The following is a 20,662-nucleotide window of genomic DNA, read 5'->3' as shown; positions in this document are numbered from 1 at the left end:
GAGGAAATCAGAAAATGTATTTCCTTGTCCCCGTCTACCTCCTTTTCCTACATGTAAACAAGCCAGTTTGTATCCATATGATTAAACCATAATTTATGCATTTCTGAAAACTTTGTGTTGCACTTTATTCCTGTTTAGTTTCCATCTCTTACCCGTTTGGACTCCCACAAATTTTCCTGGATGATAAATTGTCTCAGAAGTTATTGCAATAAATGATAATACTCTTGTTTTCATACAATTTTCAAGTAGTATAATGTTAACAGCATAATAACTGTCATACACCGTCTTTAAGTTAAATACATTTTAATTTAGAACGAACATTTAAAACTGGAACTAGAAGATGTTTTAAATATCTAAAATAAATAAACAAAGCAAAAAATAAAACGGATACTGACAGATCATACCAAGATTACAGTAAATGACCTTCTGCTGGTAAAAAAATTGCTATTTGCAGTTAAGTGCAGCTTTTTACAGTAGACTATGAAGAAAATGTAGAACATGACTTTAAGTCATTGGTTTTTCTACTGGACATGAGCAAACCAATATTTCAACCAAAACTGCAGACGGGCCGAAAAGGACCAACGCCTCCCTAAACTGATTACATGTCTGTTTATCTTTGAGTGGTATCCCAAAGTATGTAGTGTCATGTCTCCAAAATGCTAAAATCTGTTGCGTTTTATTTTAATTGCTCATTATTTCTGGAAGCTTTGTATTCCGTCCAGTTTTCATTAACTGGCTTTTTGCTAAATGACTCTGGTTAAATACGACCGATTAATGACCTTTGGCAAACCAAGATCAGCCAAAGTGGCCTGCTGGTGGTGTGGCTTGGTGCATCCTCAGTACAAACTGTCTGGATATTAGGAGGAAACATCCGGGCATCATTTTCCACCCAAACTGCAAAGATTTAAAACAGCAGAGGGTTAAAAATGACAAGCACCATTTTGTTTTTTTAATATATATTCTGTTATTTTTTGCTATTTTTAAAAAAAAAAATTTTCAAGTAAAAATAGAAACACTCTACCAAGGGATGTTTCATGCATAAATTTGATCCCAGTATGATTTTTAGTAACTGTTAAGCATTTAGTTGATGTTTGGTTTGAGCAGTTTTGGGATTATTATACGATTAAACATCCAGGTGAAACAAATCCAGTTAAAAATGGAAGAAAGTTGGGATGAAAAGGCAGAGCACAGAAACAAAGGAAAATTAAAATTCATAAGGAAATCTTTTTTTTTAAAATTTATGGTGTGTAGTTAATTATCTATTTCTAGTTTTAGTTTAAGGATGGATTTTTTTGTTCTGTTTTCAAATTTAAGTTTTGTTTGAAATGTCCTTCATGCCTCGACTGATACTACGTTTTTCATTTTTATGTTTCTGCTTTTGTTCATCTCGCTTTTTATTCAGATTTTCTGTAAAATCATGTGTTTTGTATTTCATAATTTGGCAATGAAACATAAAATAATAAATAATTTAGTTTATGTTCTTCCATACGTTTGCCTTCTCTCTGTTTTGTTTTTTGACCGTAATTTGATTATTTTTATTTGAATATTTTCAGATTAGTTTTCTCATTTTTGTGATCAGTTTAGCTTTTTATGGTTCCTGTTGCACAGTTTACATGTATTTTTTGTGTGTGATTCTTGTATTTCTTGGTTGCTCGGTTAAACATCTTATCTCTCATGTCTGAGGAAATGTTTCTGTTTTGAAAGTCGGTGCCTTTTTGCATTTATTGTAGCTTTTTTTGTCCAATCTTGTCTTTTGCACCTCGGGGCCGTCACACACTCACTCCTTATTCCTAAAACTCCCCCCATTGATTAGCATTGATCCTCCTTCAGACTCGGTTTATACCTGCCTTCTATTTATGTCCCGGCATCATAAATGAAATTTTTTTGTTATTGTGTCTTAACCGGAGTGATGAAAGGAGTGTTCTCCGCTCGTCCTCCGGGGATGCGGGGCTTCTCTGCGGAACAGGATGGGATCCTGACTTTGTTTTTCTCCTTCGGCTGTTATTTCCCCGAAGAGAGGAGCCAAGTGAAGGGAGCTATGAGTGATCGACTCTGCCTTTATTCTCCAAGTTTTCGGGGGGATTTGAAGTTATTGAAAGTGTAGGGAAGGGTGACAGCTCGGAGATGTCTGTGTGATGCCTATCAGGCATGCGCCGGCCACTCGGCTGCTGTGTTTGTGAGGCCGGCAGACGGAGGGCACGGGCCCCACGCTTTCAAATACATGTTATTCTTTCGGCCAATCATCTCTCCTCACACATGACATCTCTGCCAGATTGATTTCATTCAGCTGTAGAGGGCGGCAAGATCAAACAAATGTTGTTTGGAATAGCAGCCTTAGTGCAAGGAGGAGGAGAGGGATGGGGGTCAGAGGTGGGAGGTTGCGCGCTTGAAAGATGAAGTGAGGGATGGAAATGGAGAGAAAGGGAATCAGTCATCCAGTCAGCAGCACTCTGCCATGTGGTGACATGGTATACTGGTGGAAAGTGTTGCTCTCCTTCGTTTTTTGTGCGGCTGTTTTAGGGCGGCGGCGGGGGCGAAGGCTATTCCTTCACGATGCCTCTGAGTACCCATGCAAGGAATAATGGATGTGTAATACGGAACGACAGCTTGCAGAGGCCTATCATTAATGTTGTAATTCACTTTTAGTGTTTTTCCTATTGCACTGCAACAGGAGGCACAGATGCCACCTGAATCTGCTGCTCCAAGCAGCCAGAGCGCACCCGGTTTCCACCAGCTGTCTTGGATCGCACCCTGCCAGCCCCCCCTGTGTGGCCAAATGTGGGCACGGTCATTTCTCTCAGCGGATGTGGTCCTGCTTTGCATTTTGAATACATGTCATGGACTCTTGGAATTAAACATTTCTTAAAGTTTGATGCTTTCTACATCGGTTGAACATTTTGGGTTAGGGTTTAAGGATAATTAATCATTGCTGTACTCTTTGTGCACATTCCCCTCCAAATCCAACTGAACAATTTCACTGAACCAAAAAATCAGAGGATCCCAGGAGGAAAAGAAAACCCACATAGAAGTATTTTCTCTGCCAGTAGTGGGCAGACTACCTACAGTGCTTATCTCCACCTCAACAAACCATAATCCTCTTCAACACTCGGTAATAATATATAAGCTGTGTTGTTTATAGGCATTTTGTTTATGCCTGATTTCTTTCTTTTCTTTTCTTTTTTTCATCCGCTGGTGTTTTGCTGCACAGACTGCAGAGGTTTTCATACATTTATTCTGCAGATTTAACAGCCAGCTGCTTGTTACCTTCAGGCTTTGAGGGTAAAAGGGGTGGCAGACCCCCACCTGCAGCGTATGAAAGCAATGTACCACTGAGTGTGAACTGCATCAGCAGCAAAAATGCTTCAGGATTAAAAAACCAAAAACTGATCATCCAAACTGTCTGCTGCAAACCACTGAGCCTCGAGACTCAGTGGATTCAGACTAGGGCTGAACCGATTCCTCGAGTGATTTGAGTACCTGGATTATTAAAATTCCTCGAGGAAAATTTGTCTGGCCCGAAGCTTCGTTAAGTTATATTTTATTATTTCGCGCACCGTGTTCCGGCCGGGTCGTTATTAACGTTGCTCAGTGCTCTCACTTCCGCCTGAGTTGTTGACGAAAGCCAAGTGTTAGCAGCATAATGTCCAATTTTCAAGTTCGACCTGGGAGGATTTTACTGATTCATGATAATGTCCGGATTTTTATAGTTTTTTGGAGGACCAATAAACATCCTTAAAATGACGGGAGCGATTGTTATGACATTATATTCCTTTATTTAAGCAGGTAAACCCCGTTGAGATCTAGATCTCATTTTCAAGAGGGACCTGAAACAAACTTCACTCCCCGTCGGGGAATTGAACCCCAGTCTCCCGCGTGACAGGCGGGGATACTCACCACTATACTAACGAGGAGATAACAACTCCAGCGATGCCTGGAGTACTGCAGCTTTTCTCCTCCAATAGAATGGGAGGAGAACTCCATTATTCCAGATCGAAATCCACACATCCATTATTCCTTTGGCTGATCTTGGTTTGCCAGCTATGGATACAATGTACAATGTACCCATAGCTGCTGGCTCAGAGCGAACGGCGGGATTATTTATATAGGTGCGGAGAGACTGAACACTGCAGCTTTCATCAAAATACCGGAAAATAAATTTCATATCAACACTTCTGTTATGTTAGATTTACCAATGTTTTTATTTTTTTATCCGATTACTCGATTAATCGTAAGAATAATCCATAGATTACTCGATTACTAAAATATTCGTTTACAACAGCCCTAATTCAGACATGTAGGTGTGTTTTTTTTTTTTTTGTCATAAACAAGAATTTTGATTCTGGTCTCAGTCATTTTTGACAGAAATTAACATCTAAGTATTTGAGAGTGGTTACAGTGTAGAATTATAGCCCAGCTCCATGTTTCTGTTATATTAAAGTTATTTTTCTGAAGGTGTTGTCACATGTCATACTCCAATAAACTGCTTCAGCTGATATGATTCAATTTCACACTGCATTGTGCCAAATGAATCAAATCCTTTGAGTTATCTGTTCCCCTCCTCACCAGTGGGGGCGCTGCAATAAGGACCACCGAAGGAATCAGCATGAAAATCTCTGAAGAAGACTCTGATCACAACGTCCTTCTTCACAAAATGTACATACATGTTTTTTAGTGATTGTAGGATTTCTTTTTAGTCTTCAGAGAAGGACTCTTTTTTTGGTTGTGTTACCCAGAATGCCCTGCGCTGTAGTCTACTTCCTGCTGAGTGGTATTCGGTTCACTTGGCATTCAAACTGCACCAGAATAAACTTCAACTGAACCCAGATCTTGGTTTGTGGCCAGACCAGAGTTCACCAGAGTTTGATAATGTAGTCACATCTCACTAAATGCACTTCAACAGAAGCTAATCTCTACTGTCTTCCGTATTTTTGCTTTGGGAGACATAGCCAATCAGCACCTAGGAAAATGAATGGCGTTCCTGGATTGGCTGGTTTGCAAACACTGGCCAAAAGTGTGTCAGGTAGCCATTTGCGAAGATATTTCACCATTCAGAGTTGTATGTTATTTTGTATAATTTAGATGAAAAAATCCACCAATAGCCGTGTTTTTTGTGGATTTTTTGCAGTTGCACAGAAAAATCTGCAAATAGGTGAATCTGCGAATATTGGACCTCACAACATTTTTACTCTTCAAAGTCTGGTTGGTTCAGAATGGTTGGGAACTTGGTTTGATTGGGATTACCACATTGCGTTGGAACAACTTTGCTTTCTGAAGACAGTTTGTCAAATGAACCAAACCAAATATGACATCTGGTTCTTTGTCCCACATAACCTGAACCTCTTTATCTCTCAAACTGACATTCCTGCCAAGTATTTGCTGTATTTCTCATATTATTAGTGGAGTTCTTTCCCCCACTGTCTCCATTTTCCTGCAAATTAGCTTGAAAACTTGTTCTTGTGAGTCTTTAACTAAGAGACCTTAACTTCTCCCCCTCATGTGACCGAGAGCCACAGACTGTTTTGTTTGTTTACCCACAATGCCTTGTGTTGTAGTCCATTTCCTGCCAGACTGGTGTGGAGAAATCCTAACAAAACCTCCCGTTTGGTCTGGTTTTCTGCCGCTGCTGTCTTTGGATGGAATCACATTTAAAGAAAAAGAAAAAAACTTTGATGCTGCTGCACTTTAACTGCTCACACAAAATGTCTCCAGCTTTTCTTTTTTCCTGCATGCCTTCGATCCACAGTGTTCAACTCTAGTGTCCAGTTCTAGCACAGGTGATTCAGATGAGGGGATTCGCTGCTTTAGCATGTCTTCAAGTTCTGACCTACATTTTTGATTCTGGAAATAATCTAAAATATGAAGGTCACACGTCCCTGCGGACCCAAATGCATCATGCTGCATTTGGATTTATCTCATTAGATTAAAATATCATAGAAGTGTTCATTTATTTTATAAGCTTGTTTCTACTGATTTGAAAAATCCCTTATAACAACATATAGTCAGATTTTTTTACTTATAATACATTTTGTCATGTTATAATGGAATAAGTCATTTTCACTAATATTAAAGAATTCTTGACCTAAACCAAGCTCATGTTTCTTGCTAAAAAGTTACTTGTAAGTTAGTTTTGTCTTATTTCAAGTGAACTGAGATATTTACACTATAAACTGGACAAAAATACTTGGTCAGATTTTGTGTTTTTGCAGTGTTCTTCCTGACCTCCATCTGCAACACTGATCCATTCTATCTATAATCATTTGTCAGCAAAAACAAACTTAATTAGACATAATAGATCTTTATTTTCTCAAATTCTTGTGTGTTATATTTTATGTAATTCTGTTGTATTTTAAATTTTTTCAGCCATTCGTCACATATTTGGTCCTGTTACTTCAAAGTGCAGCTTTTCTTTGTTCATGCAAAATGCAGAACAATGAGTAATGATATGTATTTCATGGACACTCTGGCTTTAATTGAAACAGGTGTGATTAGCATATTGTTTGTTTTGTGCTGCACCGTAGGCCTGTTTGTGTTAGAGGGGGACCTTTATGGAAATGAGCGCTTTGAAAGACAAAAAAAAAAATCAACACAAATGTAATCTATTTCTTTAAAGGGGGCACAAATTTACTGTGAAGATCATCCTGGCAAAACCACAGAGGGAAATGTCAGAACGGGGGAGAGGGAGGAAAAAAAAGGTTCAAAGAGAAAATAGCTGACTGACTCGGTAAGTGAAGCTAAGCTCAAAATGAAAAATGTTCATTATATGCCCGTCAAGGTGAAAGGAAGCCATCTCCTCACCACTGCAGTTAAAATGTCGACCTCTCCGTCTCCGAGGGCGAAAAGAGGAGAAATGTAAAAAGAGGAGGATTTTCTCCTGCGTGTGTGTGTGTGAGTGTGTGTGAGACTGATCCCAGCTTCATTCCAGACAAGGGCAGCAATGTTAATGGTGCTGCTCAGTAAAATGACCCTTACATCTATTTCTTCATACATTCTGCAGTGCTTGTGGAGTCCTCTCCTCCTGTCGGCTGCGTTTGTGTGCCGTTGTTGTGTTTGTGTGCGACCTCTACATCGAGTCTGCCGCCCTCCCAGACCTTAACTTGTCACTTTCCATGTACCTGATCATGTTCAGGCTGTAAAATTGAACTCATGATGCTTTTTTCAGCTGTGAGATTTAAAGCTGCAGTATGTGACTTTTATAAAAATGTGTTTTACATATATTTGATAAAGCTGTCAGCAAGTCATGACAATATGAGGCCGATAATCTGTGAATAGATCAATCTCCTCCAACTCCTTCCTGAGGTATTATTGCCGCCTGAAGAAATGGAACCAAAAACAATCAGTCAGAGCCAGGAGGAGGGTCTTAGTGCGACCAATCAACCTCATGAACAAGCTGCTGAATATGCTGTTGGTGAAGAAACAACTCACCTTTACCGCTGTTTATCTGGTGCCATCGGTGGCTGTGCTAATAAGCATTAGCATTCACAACAGGCTTTGCTGACGGGTAGAAGCTGTATCATATCAGGGCAAGAAGGAGAGGGCTCGCATGTAAGCCTGTCGCAATAAACAAGAAATCAATTAATTGCATAATAAATTAATATATTTTTCCATTTGCATGATTTATCTCTTTTGTCTTTCTACCAAAAACTGAATGATAAAAGTCCTCAGTCTGCTTCTTTGGTCTCAACTTGCCATTTTTTTAAGGACAATTTTGTTTAGAGACTTCATAATTAATTTGATTAGTTTTTTCTGTTGTTTTGTTTATTTACCTTTGATACTTAAGCATATTCCAGTTTCAGTGTTGAATGTTCATCAGGTTTTAAAGTTTATTGATCTTTGAGAATTAGTTCTTTCATTATTTTGCCATTAAAATTGTCTCAAAACAACATTATTTTTCATTGCAATAACTTAATTGGTTACTGTGACGGAACTATGCACACGGGGCATGAATGACAGCACCAAGTCCCTCCCCCTGGCTCTGATTGGTTGTTTCTAGCACTGGGAGAAGGAGGAGCTCTATTTTATTCACAGATTATCTTTCTTGCTATACTGTCATGACATAAAGACAGTTTCAAAAAATACATAAAAAACTTTGGAAACATTTACATACTGCAGCTTTAATGCTCGACCTTTTTTGATCTCTGCTTCGTCATTAACGTCTATTTATTTAATCTCATGTTATTTGGATCGCTTTGACTACGCACCGCGGCCGTCTTCCTGCTAACGTTTCTCAGGCAGCATAAAGCAGCATGTAACAGCCAACCACAGAAATTAGAAACGACCTTGGCGGCCTGACTGGAGAAGCCTCACAGTTTGGATTTGTTGGCTTCTGTACCAGAGCCAAGGCCCGTTACAACTTTCATAAGGATTTGATGCCAGCGTGGCAAATCTCAGCTATCTGTTATGGATTACCAGCCGACCTTCCACCTCACCATCTTCTCTCCTGGAGCAGAGTTGGCTCGGAAAGATCTCTTTAAATATGTGAGCAGCCGCATTAAAGCTTTGCTGAACTTGGAGCAGGTATTCTGTCTGCAAAGTTTTCCAGATCGAATATTTTTCTCTTCGATGCATTATTTAGTCAGAGTTTCTTCACCAACCTCGAACTGAGCAGCCGGATCCATCGCACGCTGTTGGATCCCAGGGATTTGTTGTTGTCCAAAAACTGTAAAACACATATTGTGGTTTATTTTAACTCTGTCCTTATGGAAAACTCACTGCAGCACCAAGAGGGGCTTATTTCACAGCTGTGGATATTCCCTCTCCTACAGCACAGATCCAAAAACAGTCCTTGGATATATTAAGAAATAATTAAAAAGATGAAACTATGAATTTGTCAGCAGTTTTTAAAGATTTACAGCTTTAGGTTTGGGCCTGAGGAAGAAAAGCAGAAGGGAAGTTGGAGCTTTTTTACTCATTATTTACCAAATGAAAAGTTTTTGCACTGGCTGTACATTATAAAGTGACACAAATGCATTCAAATCTAGAGAATCTTGTATTTTTTGAGGAATTATTGACATTTACAGAGAGGCATTCAATGTGTAGCACTGAAACAAAAAAAGGGAAGCAATAAAAATGGTGCATTGAGTCGTTCAGATCACCGGTGAATGATTTCATCTCTCCAGCTACTACAGCTTGGTCTTTGCTGTGACTTTTGTCTTATCGTACACAAACTCGTCTGATTCCAGAAACCTTTCAGCCAGAAAAGCCCTGAAGGCAGAAATCTCCCAACAGTCACTCTTTGCAAATATCTTGTCTTGATGACAACGTGCCGTGTTTAAAAACAGGAGATGCTCGTACGTGGAAGAACTACCTGATTGAAACTCAGTCAATATTCTCTTCATTGGGAATTACATAAAAACATCTCTTTATTTTGTTTGTTTTTCAGGAAACTAAAACTTTTCAAATAAGAACTGCCACACTAAATAAAAAACTTCTGTGTCCTAATCTGTTGTTTTTTATAGAAGTTCAGGAAGGTGAAACTGATGATTTGAGGTTGAAGTCAAGAAGTTTTGTGTTCAGTTTATCACTTTGCTAAAGGCAACTTTAGCATTATCGTCAAATTAAAAATAAAGAATTATCCTTTTATTGATTACGTAGAGTGCCTTGTAATCATATTTACACTCCATGAACTTTTGAAAGTTTTGTCACATTGCAACCTAAAAATGTCAGGAGGAGAGAGGATCAACATGGTCAATGTTGGCCTGAAAGGAAGGAAGAAGAAGGTTGTTGAAAGCAATAAGAAGTCCTGTTTGAAGTTTATCGCAAGCTGTGTAGGAGACACTGCAAACATAGCAGACAACAAATGAGTGGAGACACTAACAAATATTTAGACAACGCTCCATACAAGTAGAAGACTGTAGCAAGATGTAGGAGACGCTAGTACACATGTTCTTGAGCAGGGACGCCAAGGTTATTGAAGATGATGGGAAGATGGTTGGAGGTTTGATGCAGAACCATCCTGGAGGAGAAAATCTGTCTGTCAGTAAAAGTGTGAAGCTTGTAGAGATGAAAACTTGAATATAAATATATGGCTCATCTAAAATAAAATAAAAAATCTCCATTGTCAATAAAATCTTTTATAGTTTTGTACATATAGCTGGTTAATTTTTTAAAAAAAATTGGACTTCAATTAAACTCAGAATTTGGTGCAATTTTACTCAGATTGAAATTTTTGTCCCTTTCCAATCTTTGGGTGGGGAACATTTCCTCTTGAGTGATTAGAAAAGTCTCTTATTTTATGTTATTGGTTTAATATTTTATCCTGTTTTCCTCACAGCGACCCTGCTCACCCAGGACTCGGACCTCTGCAGTGACAACTGATTTCCAACTCCTAGAGCCTCCCAACAGGTAGGACACAAACTCTCCTGTTGTGGGTGGTTTATGCACAGTAGAACAAGACACGTTACTGGCAACAGAATGTCACCAAGCACATTGCTGCAGACATAATTGGCAAGCTGTGAAGAAAGTGTAAAACAAAAGGAGGGGGAAAATGTGCACAGTTGGTATTTTCATTCTTGCACTGAACATGAGGCAGAAGAAGTTCCTTTGCACACAAGGAACCACACAAAGCATAAAATCCAAGTAATCTTCCTCAGTACACCGCCTCTGTCATTTCTCATTATTAAGCTCATCTTTTAATTAAAAGATGTCTCAGCAGGGTTCTAAATGCTATATTGACTTAAGTTACAAACCAATGGACAACAAAGAAGTCATCATTTTTCTTCTTTTGCCATTTGGTGCAATGAGCCACTGTTTCCACATCCCTCTGCAGAGCGCTAGAACGGTTTCTGTGTTCAGACGACTAAAAGACGTCGGCGCAGGCTCATTGGAATGATAATCTAGTATGTCTGCACTTATGGAGAATATCTTGAAGCATGTCAGAGTTGCATCAAAGCCGCTGTTGTAATTTTCTTTTCAAGGACAACTTGAAAGAGAAGTCGGCAAGAAAGTAGCATTAGTTCCTTGTTTTCTCCTACGAGGCAGCTGCTTCAAAAGTAACCTTGCACTTTCTGAAGGGAGAGTGGGATGATTCAGCAGGAACCTAACCGCCCATCTGACGGATTCGCATTTAAACATAAACAGAAATATGGCCGCTCCAGGGAGCTCTGCGGATGAATGGAAATCAGCCCCAAATTTCACAGCCGCAAATCAAACGGGCCTTTTATTTAACTCTTCCTCTGCGTTTCCCCTTTCTTCGTGGCTCCCTGTAGCATCGTGCACGCATAACAGCACCTACTGATTGGCCTTATTTGAAGTACGTACCCTGACAAAAAGAAAGAAAAAAAATCGTAGAGGAGATTTTTCCCTGTGTCACAAAGGGATTGAATGTGGTTCTCCAGAAGAGGAGGGCCTGAGAGGATTATATGGCTCAGTGGACGCTGTATTGTGTGGGGAGTGGATACTGCAGGTACCCACCGAATCCCGGCCAAGAGACCAGAGCGGTGTTGCTGGGGATAATGTTGCCTCCCAGCAATTAAACTCTGGAGGTTTTGGAGTACTTTAAGAGGGAGCTTGTTAAATTATCTCATCTCTCCTTCCTTTCTTTCTTCTCTGCCTCCCTTTTAACCACATTTCTGAAAATTTTTTACTGCTCCTCTATCAAAACCTGAAGTTCACTGCCTTTTACACCTCCTTTACATCAGAAGTCAGATGAAAGCAAATGAAAACTTAAACAGAGAACACATTTATAAATTTACTTTAGATGTAAAGGAATGCTAAAATGCCAAAAACCACCAGATGTGGGCAGCTTTGAATTAATTCCTGGAAGGTTTAAAGTAAAATAAGAAAATGAAAACTTCACTTGATGTCCTTATGTTGGAATCTAGACTATTTAAAGAAGAACTTTAATTAAATATGAAGGTTCCTTAATGCTGTTTGCTTCATTATTTTCTTGTATTTGTTGTCAAATTAGCCTTTCAATGAAGTCAGAAGTTTCTTGGATGTTTTTCTAAATCCTTGTGTGAAACATTTTATACATTTGTCTGGTAAAGTTGTTTTATATTAAAACAGCAGCAGCATCCAGTTTGCTTCAGCTTATATTTGGATTTCTGGTGGCTCATTAAACCCAGGGATACAAATGCTTTAAAGTACCTATAAAAGCCAGTAGAAGTTGTTTTAATTTTGAAATGTTCAGGTTTTTTGTTTTCTAACATTACTTGTTCTGCAAAAGAAATTAAAGAAGACATCTTATTGGACAGTGTTTATAAACTCTATAAATTAGGCTGAAAAATGTAGCTGTGAACATGTTTGCACACAATAAAATAGACTGGACAAAGTGAAGTAAATCAGCAAGAAAGTTGTTCAATAACCTTGTATTTAAATAGTATCTGTGAATCTTGGTGTTGATGCTCCTTTTTCTTAAAATTAGGCAAATAAAATATAAAGAAACTCAAACAAACTAGGTAGATAACCTTATTTTGTTAAATAAAAATAGCTTTCTGCATGCTTCCTGTGAATCTAATTAAAAAAACAAACACAGACACTGTAATACTGTTCCTGGTCCAGTAGATGGCAACAACATCAGCATTAGTGGCATGAAATTGAAAAGAACATTAAGAACAAGTAGTTTAGGGCAAAAACAGCCCTGAAAACATGTGAAGTTTGTTTCCTTTAACATCATATAATCTGTCTTCAGCTGTGATGCTTTTCTGCTCTGATGTTTAATAGACAAAGAAAGTTGTGACAAAGCGGAAAATTACAGAAATCCCCTTAAATTCAAGCTCAGAAAGCTGTTGTGAACCTGTGTGAAATAGTTTGGAACTTAAATGTTCCACAATTTGGTGGGGAAAAAAACTTATTCCACAGGAATAAATACGTTTATAAAACCTATAAACATCCTTTTTTTACGTTTGTAAAAATATGTTAAGTATTATTGATTAGGTCACCTTAGACACTTAAGCTGCTCTAATTGCAGTGTATCTAACTAGTTATTGATTGTTTTGCATTGTTTTATGTGAAAATAGCTTTACTTCAGTCAAACAACTTTTTCATCAAACTTCCATGAACTTCAGTTCTTGTTGAAGTTTATGGTTCCCTTGTTACTCTGATTCCTTGGTGCAGACGCCAGATAAACTTCTTCTTCTTCCCTTTTGCCTTTCACTTTAACCTCCATAAAACTCCCGTCTTGGTTTCGGTTTTATGCGAAAGGCAGCGCTCGGTAACTTTGACCACCGTCCTCGTCCTCGGGCAAACAAACAGCCCATTTCAAAGGTGAAAGTCCGCGGCTTTCCTCGTGGAAAAAAAATGTGCTCATTTATATCCGAATGTGACACTGTGCTTCCTAACACCCTTGGGACTCGTGTGTCCGTAGTTCCAGGTCGCTTCCTGACGCTGCTGCAGTGCTGCGTTAACCTCCTTTCTTTACCCCCCAACCCTCCAACATGCACACAAAGCAACTGCCCCAAAGCTTCGTCGTCCAGGACAAATTGGTCGCAAGCGGCTCATTTACTCGGAGCCGTCATGAATGGACTGTGCCGTGACTGTGTAAACAAGTGCAAAGACTCCCAAGGGCATTCCTGCCTAAATAATGACTCCAAAAGATGTTTGCCATTTGTACCACTCACTGGTTGCAGACATGGGTCAGGTAGTCTCCTCTGCAGGGAGTCTTCAGTAAACAACAGCCGCGGCGTCCATTAGCGAGGCTGTGGGAAGTTTGCCTGGTCAATCCAGGGCTGCAGGATATTCTTCCTCTGCTAAAGGCCCAACTGCAAGGCTTTCTGCTTTGGTTTGAGTCAAAGTTAGGTACCAAGATTATTATAACTATATCTAACCACATAACAAAAACTGAAATTGAGAAAACATTTTCGTTAAACAGTAATTAATGGGGGAAAGCTCTAACTGGAAGCATATCATGGGTTTATGAAACTAACTAAAACAAATTACAGTACTCCATAATCCTGCTGGCGGCGTTTGTTAGTCCACAAAATGGCAACAGCAAATGTTAGGAGAAAACTCAAGAGTTGGTTTGTTTTTCAACAATAATTGAATAATTTTTTTTCTATAGAGTATTCATCACCTAGCTAATGTATACATCATCACAATACTTTGACCTTTTTGAATTCTGCACCTAAAAGTGAACAAAAGAATGAAAAAATTAAAACTACTACTATAACTAAAAAAACTAAAAAACATCTAGCTAAAAAAAACTAGCAGACACATTCTAAAAACTAACAGAAAAACAAAAAATCCCAGTAAAACTCAAAACTCTTCTAACCCTGGAAGTTATGTGGAGCACCGCAGTCTGAGCGTATTTATTTTTCCCCGTTAGAAATGTGAGAAACAATGTTTTGTCATTCTGGCAGGACAGAGACTTTAGTGGCAGACGAGGAGTCAAAACACGGCACGTCTCGTGGTATTTGTGCTGAGCTCTGGTCTGTCTCCAGTCTTTAACACACAAAGCAGAAGCTGAGTCCATGTGTCAACCACCGATTTCAAGTCATCTCTGGAGGCGAACTGAAGTTTTTATTTTCCAAGTGTATTGTAAACGGCATTAGACGTCGGTTTCTGACATTCTCCCTCGGCCAAACCAAGCACACTAAAGGATCCGGCTCTCAGTTTGATTAAATTGCTCCCAACATTCCCAGTCTGAATGCCCTGAGCTGACGGACGGTTTCGGATAGATTTAGTTTTCCTCTTTTCATTCATGAAGCTTTTCAGGTTCAACCTTGAAGGAGGCTGGAGATTCCTTCTGAAAGGCTAAGAATGAAAGCAGGAGGTTGTTTTTTCTCCGTGTAAGTCATGCACTGTGCAGAGGAGGAAGCTGCGGATGATGTTTCTACAGAAATGGGTCACTTTTCTTTTTCTTTTTTTTCCCACTTGGCAAATAAACATGTTAAGTGAAGATAGCTTTGGTCTCTTTTTACCTGCACAGAGAGTGCTCATTAAACAGAATGATTAAATGGATTAAATCCTCTGATCCCCATTAACAGTGGGGTAAGGAGGAAAAACATGCCGTTACCTAAATCAAAAGGGTTTATCCTCTGTCTGAGGGGCATTTACTGCTTGTCAAACTCGGCTTGCTGAGCTTAGCAAAGATTGTCAGAATTGCCTGAACTTTCATCAAGCTAAGCTTTGCTGTGAAATGAATGCAACCGTAAGGGTGTTAACATGCCAACATTTAATATGTACATTTATTATTTAATCTTTTCTGAACAAGAACCATTTTTTGCATCCCAGCACACCTTATCCCCGTTTAGCTCGGATCTGTTTGTGCTTTCAGCAGCTGTGGACAGAAGATAGGTGAGCAAAATTTAAATCTCAGAACTCCTGCAAAAACGTAAACATATGCAGGAATATTAATATATTTCTTTACTGATTTTATTGACCATGAATGCTTCACTTTTTGTCGATTTTCTCCCATTTTAATCAGAAAATCAGACATTTCTGTCTGGATTTATATGAATGAAGACTACAGAGGTTAGCTTCACTGGCAGTGCTAAGATGGGTTTTACTTTGTTTATTAACGCATTTTAACTTATAATTTAAGATTTTTAGAGGAGATCTCAAGTATTTTCAGGTTTTTGCTATTTGTGGGCAGCCTTGGTCCCCAATTAGTACTGTATTCAGTAAAAGTATCTCCTCCACCATAACTACCCTCTCTGTACACTACTTCCTGTTTTAGTATTGGATTACTGTGTAGGAAGGCTGTTAAGTTTGTTTGTTTAGCAGATTTTAACAACAAAGACATAACACAGTAAACAACTAAACCAATTATGAAACAAGCAATAAACATTGTATTTTGTCATCACTAAGCAAATATATTGATCGATCTTGCAGTTATTATAAATCAAAGTCAACTCTAAACTGGTGGGATTTTAGCCTTTGTTTAAAGGAAAACAGTATTTCAGCATCTTTCTGGAAGTTTGTTCCAGATTAGTGGAGTATAGACTGATTGAGCACTGAGCGATATTTTCAACCTCTCATTGGCTTTTATAAAGAGTGCTGAAAACAGGAGTTGCAAACAAAGGATTTATAGATGCCAGCTGCTTAATTTATAAACATTAGTTTTAAACGGTGTTTATAAGCTGAACAGAAACAAACCAGAGGTTATTATCTTTAGACTTAAAGAGGAACGATCTAGAGTCAACAGAGCTTCAGCTATTACAGCTGGAAACTAAAGATCAGGAGGAAACCTGGGAGTAGTGATGGACTCAGACATGAACCTTCAGAGTCACATAAAGACAGTTACAAAGTTGGCCTTCTATCACCTGAAGGACATTTCCAGGATTAAAGGACTAATGTCCAGGATTAAAGGACTAATGTCCCAGCAAGATCTAGAGAAACTCATCTATGTGTTTATCTTCAGGCATGTTGACTAACGCATCAGTGTCTTTACAGGTCACCCTAAAAACTAGATTCCAAAATGCTGCTGTTAGTTTATAAATCACTGAACAGTTTAGCTGCTTAGAGTTGCCTTTGAATCATAATAACTAGAACATTGATCAACATATTTGACGTTTAATGGTGATTTGAAGCACTTGAGAAAAGCAGTGTCTGTTACTGGTTTTCACAATAGCTGACTATAGGATGTGTTTGTTTTCATGATATTTAACAGTTTGAACTGCCTTGTTTCTGAAATATGCTTTACAAATAAACTTGATTTTATGAATTCAGCTGAAAACGGCAGTTTGGGAAGCTGTAGTTTATTGACATGCATTCAATAAAACCAAAATAAAAATGACCCAGGGTGACAAGATCCTGCTATTCTAAAGCTAATGTGGCATTTCATTATTTTGAAGCTTGTGTTTAAATTAAACAGACTAACAGTGAAACTAACTTTGGGATTATAGATATGGATTTTAAAGCTGTTCAGGCTGATCCTGCTTTCTACACCCTTTAGGGCAGCAACTGCTTTGCTAGAGGGGAAAAGGTACTGAATTTTCCACTCCATATAAATCATGGAGAAATGTTCTGGATGCTCTTTCTTGGCCTCTGGGTCAAATTTAACATGGGAAGACAGTGATTTACCCACGTGTAGCATTATGGTGCAATGCATATTTGCTTAAGCCTGATATTTAACAGAACTCAGACGATGGTAAAGTTCATGTTACGTTGCGTTTCCAAGCAGAAATATGTGACACGTCGTTACGGGAAAAGATGGGGCCAAATTAAAAAGTCATTGTCGTTTAATTGCTTTGTCAAACTTGGACGGTGGAAAAAGTTCACTTGTCAGGAGATAAATCATTCTTATTTTCATGTTTGATGATATGGACATGATTTAATTATGATTTATATCACATTTGCTTATCAGTGTCTTGTTAAATGTTTAACTATGGTCAACATGTCATGACAGATTGAACATGTTGGCTTCGTTTGACAAGTCATCAGCCATGAAGTGATTAAAATATCATATTTTTCAGAGATGTGTTGTGAAACATATTGTCTTTCTGAGCTCCAGATAACTAGACACATTTGAATTCTGGTGTGTTTTTATAAATAAATGCCTGAAATGTTATCAGGCGACTGGGATTTGATTTTAATTTAGCATCTAGTTCTGCTCACAGGATGATGATGTGCCTGCAGCCAAAGTTGGCTCAGGTATAATTGATTAAAAGTAGAAACTGTATAAGAATTAAAAACCTGGCCTCCCATGGAACCAGTGAGGATCTTCTGTGGTTGAACAAAAAAAACACAGAAACTGGGCCGGTTCTGAGCCCGTTGTAAATGTTCTTGCTCTGATTTTCTGGCTGTAATGACTGCTTGATGTCTTATCTCAGCTGGCCTAATGTCCAAATTGTGAAATATGCTCCCATTTAAAGTTAAATAGACAATAAAGCAGCGCATGCCTTTAAGTGGATATTGGTTGTGATTGACGAGGCGTTTGCTAAGGAGAATGTACAGTTTCTGTGGCTCTCAGTCTGACCCATGATTGCATGTTACTGTAAGACCTCCGTCATTTAACTTGAAGCTGCAGAACATTGGATTAGTCCAGAAAAAAAAAACACAAAACAAAAAAAACTCAAACACACGCAGTTATTCTAATAAGCACATGTGGAAAAAACTGGTGAGAACACACATTGCTAATTTAGTTTTTTAAGTTGTGTTAGTTTTCTTTATGAAGATTGGCTGCCTCCTCCCTGATGTCCCTGGTGTCTGAAGACATGCAAAGTTTCCAACCAAAAACAACCAATCAGAGCCAGGAGGCGGGTCTTAGCGCTGTCAATTAACCTTATTTACTCAATGTACAAATAGTGGAGAAACAACATATCGTTACAGACAATTGTTTATTGACGGCCAGACTAACTAGCTTAAACTTTGATGACAGACTCTGCTAGGTGCAGCGTAGCAGAGAGCCTGATTGACAGCTCTAAGAACCGCCCCCTGGCTCTGATTGGTTGTTTCTAGTTGGCACTGGGAGAAGGCAGACAAACACAATTTTATTCACCGATTCTCTCTCAAACTATTTGGTCACGATATAGTGTCAGCAAGTATGTAAAATAAATACTTTATATGCATGAACGCTTTTTGCAACCCTGTAAAGCAGGTTGAAAAATTGTAGTGTCTGTTAACACATTAGGATCTGGGATCTGTTTACACACTTTTAAAACAAAATGCTGAGGGGGCGAAGCGTTCAAGGTAAAGAATGTCTTATAGAGCAGATAGTTGAAGCTGCAAACAAAGAGAAGTCTCAGGTGGATAAAAGTGGGAATTCTGTTGCCTTTTGAAAAACGCCTCTGTGAGAAACACCCATACGGTACCAGTTTTGGCATTCCCCATCACATAGCTCTAACTTTAGAAACGGTCTTCTCTACAGGCAGGTCGTCTTTGTATCTGCAGCATGTTGCTTCAGCTAACTATAGTCACTGGTGGGCGTTTTTTACCCTGCATCTTTGACCCTGTCAACATATTGCTTTTGTTTAGAAATGTGCTCCAACTTCAACCTCCAGATTTTAATAAGTTATCAAGACTAAAGCATATTTTAAAAATGCACAAATAGAACCATCACACTTCTTTTACTGAATTTTAAAATGCAGTTTTGAGTGTAGAAGCAATTAAATTTCATTTAAACTTCTGATCCTCTTGCAGTGTGTTTTCGTTTTTCAATCTGAAGATATGAAGTGTTTTTCTTTGAGGCACCAGGCAGAAAATTATCATTAAACTGGTGTAGTCCCTGACTGCTGTTCAAGGATCCTACAGGTTTGGTCTGCCAGAAAATTATTTCAAAAGATTTTCACTGTTAAATTACAGCCACCCTAAGAGAGAAACATGCAACAGGCCTACGTTTTGTTTTCTTTCTATGATTTTTTTCTTAAACTAAATTTTTTGGATGCCACTGACTTTAGAAACTAAAACCAGTGGGGTAAAACAGATTTACACATGAAGGTGTTTTTATCTTAAACTCAAAACATATGTGGATGTTTTGTACAGTTTTGGCTTCATTACTGCTCTGATTGTTGTTTTCTTTTCAGCAAATGGCCATTTTTAATACTCCAAATTACTAAATTTGTTGCTGATTGTTTCGTTAATGGATTCTTAACGATTAGCCCGGTTTATTGTTTCAGCCCTAATTGAATGCTGGATCTGCTGAGATGATTCGGTAACCAGTCAGAGCAGAGGAAGTTAACTGCAGTCACCTGGCCGGTGCCGAACATGCAGAGAGGCACAAACATTTTGATCCAGTGGATATCGAGCCTTTTGACTCCAGCCAACAGCTTTTAGACGATTCTCCATGCAGTCGGCGAATCCCAGCACTCAGCCAACTGTTGGAGCAAAACCCTGAACTCTTGTTTGTAACTTCCCTTTGTGCAGAAATCTGCCCTCAGATGATCTGCTGCTTCATGATCTTCCCTGACTTTTTCTGCACATCATAGCTTGGCTTGGATTTCACAGCCGGCTATATCTGTTAGACAGCCACCCAGGCTGCGAGCAGCACCCCCAATTGTGTTGCATAATTGTGTGGCATATAGGTTTCTGCTCCAAGCGTGGGTTTGAGGGAGAATAAAAAGCAGGAGGATGTGTCGGTGGAAGAGAGGGGGGAAAAAAAATAAAGAGCAAAACAAAGCAACGCCCACTCCTCATTAGCGCAGACGTCGCGTGTGTCCGCTATCCTGCAAGATAACGATTGAAGGAAGGGGAAATGAATGAAATAAAAACAGATGCCTGCATTTTCTGCACCACAACATGGGATGGAGACATAAAACAAATATCTACACTTAGGCTGTGCCATCTGTTCATCTTGGAGAAGAGTATGCCTTTGCGACACTTTTTCCCACCTCCCTTAGAGACCATCAAGCTCTCTCAGAAGCTTGACAAAGTGACACGCCTGCACGCCAACCCTGCGGCTGCGTGTTTTCTTCCTCCTGCCTCTCTTTTCTTCTCCTGGATTTCACTTTTTCCCCACATAGTTTGCATATCTAAATCCAGTTTTTGATAGCATATGTGAAATACAATGTGACATAATACAATTTGAGCTCCATGTGAGAAATGGGATTATCTTGGTGGTGATTGTCAGCTCTGTGTTACAGTAATCATTTCCTTCCGTGAGCGAAGACGTGACTCACTCACAACTTGACCCGCTGTCATCATCTATTCACTCTGACACTATTTATGCATTTTTGGCGTCATATTTTGTTTTCCTTCAGGTGAAGTAGAAATGAATTTGGAAATGGAATAAATAAAGACGGGAATGATGAAAAAATTAGTAATCCCCCTGCAAATTGGAACAAGAAGT

General features: G+C 38.9%; 1 protein-coding gene across 3 annotated transcripts in view; it reads left to right on the top strand.

Annotated features, from left to right (window-relative positions):
* The window catches only part of rbfox3a (RNA binding fox-1 homolog 3a), a 553,817-nt gene that overhangs the window by 139,876 nt on the left and 393,279 nt on the right, over positions 1 to 20,662 (top strand). For all 3 annotated transcript variants that reach the window (XM_028041392.1, XM_028041391.1, XM_028041387.1), the window contains one exon: positions 10,271 to 10,341. The gene's annotated coding sequence lies outside the window, so the exon portion shown is untranslated. The remainder of the gene's footprint in view (positions 1 to 10,270; positions 10,342 to 20,662) is intronic.

Source organism: Xiphophorus couchianus, chromosome 16 (genome assembly GCF_001444195.1).
Source record: "Xiphophorus couchianus chromosome 16, X_couchianus-1.0, whole genome shotgun sequence".
Taxonomy (NCBI): Eukaryota; Metazoa; Chordata; class Actinopteri; order Cyprinodontiformes; family Poeciliidae; genus Xiphophorus; species Xiphophorus couchianus.
Note: the sequence above shows the minus strand (reverse complement) of the source record. Positions and strands in the feature narration are given on the sequence as shown.